The 6000-nt window shown below is 46.9% G+C and overlaps 1 protein-coding gene across 2 annotated transcripts in view; it reads left to right on the top strand.

Annotated features, from left to right (window-relative positions):
• The first annotated feature begins 624 nt into the window (after window positions 1-624).
• A4GALT (alpha 1,4-galactosyltransferase (P blood group)) overlaps window positions 625-6000 on the top strand; it is a 111392-nt gene continuing 106016 nt past the window's right edge. For both annotated transcript variants that reach the window (XM_054037525.1, XM_054037492.1), the window contains exon 1: window positions 625-788. The gene's annotated coding sequence lies outside the window, so the exon portion shown is untranslated. The remainder of the gene's footprint in view (window positions 789-6000) is intronic.

Here is a 6000-nt window from a genome sequence, read left to right as displayed (position 1 = left end):
CTGGCCAGTGCATCCGAGTTCATATTTGCTGTCCAGAGCGGTCACAATGGTGCACTGTGGGATATGTCCCGGAGACCAATACCATCGAATTGCGGCCACACTAACCCTAATTCAAAATGGCAATGTCGATTTCAGTGCTACTCCCCTCATCGGGGAGGAGTACAGAAATTGATTTTGAGAGCACTTTATTTCGAAGTAAATGGCTTTGTTGTGTGGACAGGTGCAGGGTTAATTCGATTTAACGCTGCTAAATTCGAACTAAACTCATAGTATAGACCAGACCTGAGGCACATTAGCAGGACGCCAGGGAGTTTGCATTGGCGTCTGCTGCTGCCTGTGCTCTAGTTGTTACATGGATAAATATAGAACTTCAAACTCCAGAGCTGTCAGTCGGCTGCCTCTCCGATTTCTACACTAGTCCCCCCTCTCTGGCCAGCAATTAAAAAGAAAAAAAAAGGGGGTGGGTGGGAATCTTAAATTGACACGTTTATGTCGACAAACTGAGTGTGTCAGTGTAGCCAAAAAATTAACAGCTTAAGTCTAGATTTTATATCACACTGGGATGGGAAACCTGCTTGTTGCAGGGACAGAAGGAGGAGGGGCCCTTAAAGAAAAACTTGACACCATGTACAGTTCCCAAGGCAGCTGGGGGTACTCAGGCCATTGTTTTCACTGAGTTTGGAATTATCCTCTCTCTGCCAACCTGTTTCTCCAGTTTAGCTCATAACCTTCCAAGTAAACGGCCGGTCAAGCTGTTCCTGTAATGCGAGACCAAGGTGGAAAAGCAGGTAAGATTTCCCTCCTCTCCTCTCCCCCTTCCCCCCCCCCCCCCCCCGGCCCAGTTTTCATGAGTTTGCTTTGGTTGTGTGGACTTGGTGTGGCACAGTTAAAAAGAACAGCTTTGGCTCTGATATTCTTGCTTGATTTTTTGATTCGATGTGGTGCCTCTTCACTTCAATGTCATTGGGGAATAGGGTGACCAGATGTCCCGATTTTATAGGGACAGTCCCGATTTTTGGGTCTTTTTATTATATTGGCTCCTATTACCCCCCCACTCCCTGTCCCGATTTTTCACACTTGCTGTCTGGTCACCCTATTGGGGAACCTATCCAGGCAGATGTGTGTGATGAAATTTCTTGGGAGTCCCCTGGCAAGCTGCCTTTTGCAATAATTTGCAAATAAGAATTTGGAACCCCTCCCTTTTTTTCTTAACAGAGTTGCTTTTTTAAATGATCCTTTACCATACATAGCACTGTAATGTACATGGCAATTAACAGAATATTTCCCTGCCCCAAAGAGCATATACAATCAACATTCAGAGAGGAGTTTGCATATTTCTGCCTAACAGTGGGCCAAATTCTCTGCTGATGTAAATTGTCACAGACTTATCAAAGTCAATGGAGTGGCTCCAATTTGCATCAGGTGGGCTTTCCCACCAGTTTTCCTTTTCCAGTCAATCCTCAATTTGTTTAACAACATATGCACCCGTTCTTTGATCACAGGAGAATTGGAAACAGCCTTCTTTCTCTTAGTATTTTTTTAATTTGCCACCATAAATACAAGAAACATAACAGAAGAAATATAGACAAGTAGAGAACTGGGAACTAAGACTCCTTGGTTCTGTTCCTGGCTCTGTCACTGACACTGTGAGAGGTTTGTTAGTTACAAAGGACTCCACATCTGCAGTCCTGTAAAAGTTAATAGAAAATAATATCCTTTTCATATCAGCTTAATACCTGATACAAGATACAGAATCTTGATACTGTTTAGCTAATGCTAGCTAGATCGCATTAATAACTAGCCATATAGATTGTAGGCCTGATCCCATTGTGGGTATTGGGCATGCTGGCAATGTAGAACTAGAGGGTCTATAACTAAAGCTGTATAGAACTGGGGCAGTTGTGCTTTACAGGGGTTCAAACTAGTATTTTGCTCAATCCATGTGTGTTACACACTCCACCCCCTTTTTGTTTTTAAAATGTACAAAATCATGAATTTTGATTCAATACAGTGAATTGTCCCAGATTGTACAAAAGATGTATGAAATGGAGCCAGTCTTTCAGTGAACTTGGTCTGAGTCTTGAGTTTAAAATGAAATCCTAAACCGGGTGAGTTTTGAAGTGGCTTTGCATTGCTTAGTGACTGTTTCCTATTACTCAAAACTTGTTTAATTTTTAGATGAAATTTTGCAGCTCTTTAATTCATTATATCAAGTGAACTTATGGGAGAATTGCACACACAAAACAAAACTGTCACAGTTTTTCAAAGAGACATTATTAAGGACATTCTACAAATACATTAGATGCAAGAGGAAGACCCAGGACAGGGTAGGCCTGTTACTCAGTTGAGGGAAGCAATAATAGAAAATGTGGAAATGGCAGAAGTGGTAACTGACTTTTTTGTTTTTCACCAAAAAGTTTAGTAGCAATTGGACGTTTAACTTACTGAACACCTGTGAAGATGAAGTAGGATCAGAGGCTAAAATAGGCAATGAACAAGTTAAAAATATCTTCATCAATGATTTAGATATAGAGAGTACAATTATAAAGTTTGCAGATTATACTGCAAGCTGGGAGGGGTTGCAAGTGCTTTGGAGGATATGATTAAAATTCAAAATGATCTGGACAAACTGGAGAAATGGTCTGAAATAAATAGGATGAAATTCAATAAGGACACATGCAAAGTGCTCCACTTAGGAAGGGACAATCAGTTGCACACATACAAATGGGAAATGACAGCCTAGGAAGGAGTACTGTGGAAAGGGATTTAGGGGTCATAGTGGATCACAAGCTAAATATGAGTCAACAGTGTAACACTGCGTAGTGGGGCAGTTGCCCCACTCCTGGAGAACAGAGATTAAAAGCAGCCAAGCTAGGCTGATTGGGGAAGCAGCCACAGCTGGAGCCACACCCAAACAGGCCCCAGCTGGCCCTGATAAGAGGGCTGGGAGTCAGAATAAGGTTACGATACGTCCGTTTTTTCCCGGACATGTCCGGCTTTTTGGCAATCAAACCCCCGTCCAGGGGGAATTGCCAAAAAGCCGAACATGTCTGGGAAAATGCCGGCTGGGCACTTCCCCTCCCGCGGCTGCTCTGCTCCTCCCCTGACTCTTCGGCTCTGTTTAAGCCCCCATGCCTCCGGCAGCCCCCATGCCTCCGGACCCTGCACCGCCGGAGCCCGGGAGGGGAAGTGCCCGGCCGGGGGCGTAGGGTCCGGAGGCAAGGGGGATGCCCGGAGCCCAAGCACTACTGGCTTCACGGTTTGCCGGGCAGCCTCCAGACCCTGCGCCCCCGGCTGGGCACTTCCCCTCCCGGGCTCCAGCTGTGCTGGGGAAGGGCCGGCCAGGGGCGCAGGGTCTGGAGGCTGCCCGGCAAACCCTGAAGCCGGTAGTGCTCGGGCAGCCCTTTTCGCGTGGCTGGGAGTGGGAGGGAGGAGGAGGCGGAGTTAGGGTGGAGAAGGGGGCGGAGTTGGGCGGGGCTGGGTGGGAAATGGGTGGGGCCAGGGCCCCGTGGAGGGTCCTCTTTTTTTATTTGTTAAATATGGTAACCCTAAGTCAGAAGCTAGAGGAGTCTCACTTTAGCCCTGGAGTGGGAAGGGCTAACTGTTTGGGAGCAAGGTACCTGAGGTGGAGCAGTGCTGGGGAAGGGCAAGAGGAGCTGGGGAGCTCCAGCCTGGGAAATCCCCAGGCTGCAGGCCCTGATAAAGGCCAAAACTGGTACAGGGGTTGCAGAGGTGCAGCCTAGGCTTAGGCAGAGGCAGCTGGTCTGACTCCCATGCTGATGATGAGTGGTTTACAGCCTGCCATCTGCCCCAGGGAGCGGGGGCTAGATGATGACTGGCAGTAGCCACTGAGGCAAGGTGGGTTTAGAGGGTTGGGGGGTTCCCCAGGGAGCGGAGACCCAGAGTGTGGGGTACTGCTGAGGCAGAACCCCTAGGGTAAAGAGCACTGGGGTCCGGGAGGGACACAAGGGCCAGTGGTAGGTGAGACACCGGCCTGCAGAGGGCGCTCCAGAGGCTGGCGAGCTAATTCCCGAGACAACCAGCAGGAGGCGTCACGCCGGTGAGTCATTGCCCCCCCACACACTTGCAAAAAAAAGCAAACATCATTCTAGGACAGAGGTTCTCAAACTGTGGTCCGCAAGCTCCATTCAGGTGGTCCACGGAGAGTTCTCTGTAAGGTGCATGCCTGTGCAGCTGCACACGAGAGAATGAAGGGCCACCCACCTAATTAGGTGGCTCCACTAATTAGGTGCCTGGAGAAGACACACCTGTAAGGTGAGGTGGTGGCCTTGGGAGGAATAGGGGGTAGGTGGGAGGGGGAAGTGGGGTGAGAAGAGGGGGTGGGGGGCATATGGGACGTGCAGGGCTGTGGTGGTCAGAGAAAGAGGCGACTTTCCCCAGCTTCAGGGCTGTGGCTGCCGGGGAGAGACAGCCCTCCTTCCCAGACTCAGCTCTGTGGCTGCTGTGGCGGGGGAGAGACCCCTCCCCCTTTCCAGCCCCAGCTCGGGGGCTGCTGTGGTGGGGGGGAGAGGCACATCAATCGCATTAGAAAGGTAAGATTACTGATATTAAAATATGAGTTGTGTGCTTTTATTTGTAGAACTAAAAAATGTTAATTAAGGGTTTTTTTTATATAGTGCTTTTATCCAAAGCGCTTTACAATAGTTAGCTAATGGTAAAACAACATTTGGAAAAATCATTAAGTGGTCTGTCGAGACCCTCAGCAATTTTCAAGTTGTCCATGAAAAAAAAAGTTTGAGAACCACTGTTCTAGGATGTATTAGCAGGAGTGTTCTAAGCAAGACACGAGAAGTAATTCTTCCTCTCTAGTCTGCGCTGATTAGGCCTCAACTGGAATATTGTGTTCAGTTCTGGGCACCACATTTCAAGAAAGATGTGGAGAAATTAGAGAAAGTCAAGAGAAGAGCAACAAAAATGATTAAAGGTCTAGAAAACATGACCTGTGAGGGAAGATTTGAAAAAAAAATGGGTTTGTTTAGTCTGGAGACTAAACATGATGGGGGACATAACAATTTTCAAGTACATAAAAGGTTGTTACACGTAGGAGGAAGAAAAATTGTTCTCTCAACCTTTGAGGATAGGACAAGAAGCAATGGGCTTAAATTGCAGCAAAGGTGTCTCAGGTGGGACATTAGCAAAATCTTCCTCACTGTCAAGGTGGTTAAGCACTGGAATAAATTGCCTAGGAAGGTTGTGGAATCTCCATCATTGGAGATTTTTAAGAGCAGGTTAGACAGACACCTGTCAGGGATGGTCTAGATAATACTTAATCCTGCCATGAGTGCAGGGGACTGGACTAAAAGATCTCTCCAAATCCCTTCCAGTCCTATGATTCTGTGGATCCCAAAGCAAATACGTGCACGCTGAAATATGACTAGTAGACATGCAAAATAACATTTTATCAGTATTGTTGCCATGCCCTAGAGTGACAGTGTGTGAATCATGTATGTAAGTGGTGTCCCCTCTGGAACTTAAGAGAGTGGATATATTTTAGTGACATGCTGCCTTGAGTTGTTCTGTTTGTGTGACCCCTTTCTTTGTTCTTGTTATGGGGTTTGATGATGGATTGATTGCCTCTGTTATTAATAAAGACAGCTCTAGAATGCCTACAGGTAAACCTAGATCACTTGAAGACTCTCCAGTAATGGGCATACTTTGCTCACTAGTTATGCCCCACAAAAATTTAACAACAGTGAGGCACCTGGTGTGCTGAGACCACTGCCTGCTATGTTGACCAATATTGTCTTTGTTTCTTTGTATTCCGCCTCCCCTCTATCTCTGTCTCCATGTGTTCTCTCTCATCTTATATAGTGATTGTGACGTCTTTGGGATAGAGGCAGACTTTTTGTTCTGTGTTTGTACAGCTCCTGCTATGATGGGTGTGGAACCTCTAGGTGCTGAAATCAAAGAAACAGATAATAATGTGACCATTTCCAGATGTGGGGATGTCCTCATTGGGTAGCTGAGCCATGCCTGTCA

Source organism: Malaclemys terrapin, chromosome 1 (assembly GCF_027887155.1).
Source record: "Malaclemys terrapin pileata isolate rMalTer1 chromosome 1, rMalTer1.hap1, whole genome shotgun sequence".
Classification (NCBI taxonomy): Eukaryota; Metazoa; Chordata; order Testudines; family Emydidae; genus Malaclemys; species Malaclemys terrapin.
Note: the sequence above shows the minus strand (reverse complement) of the source record. Positions and strands in the feature narration are given on the sequence as shown.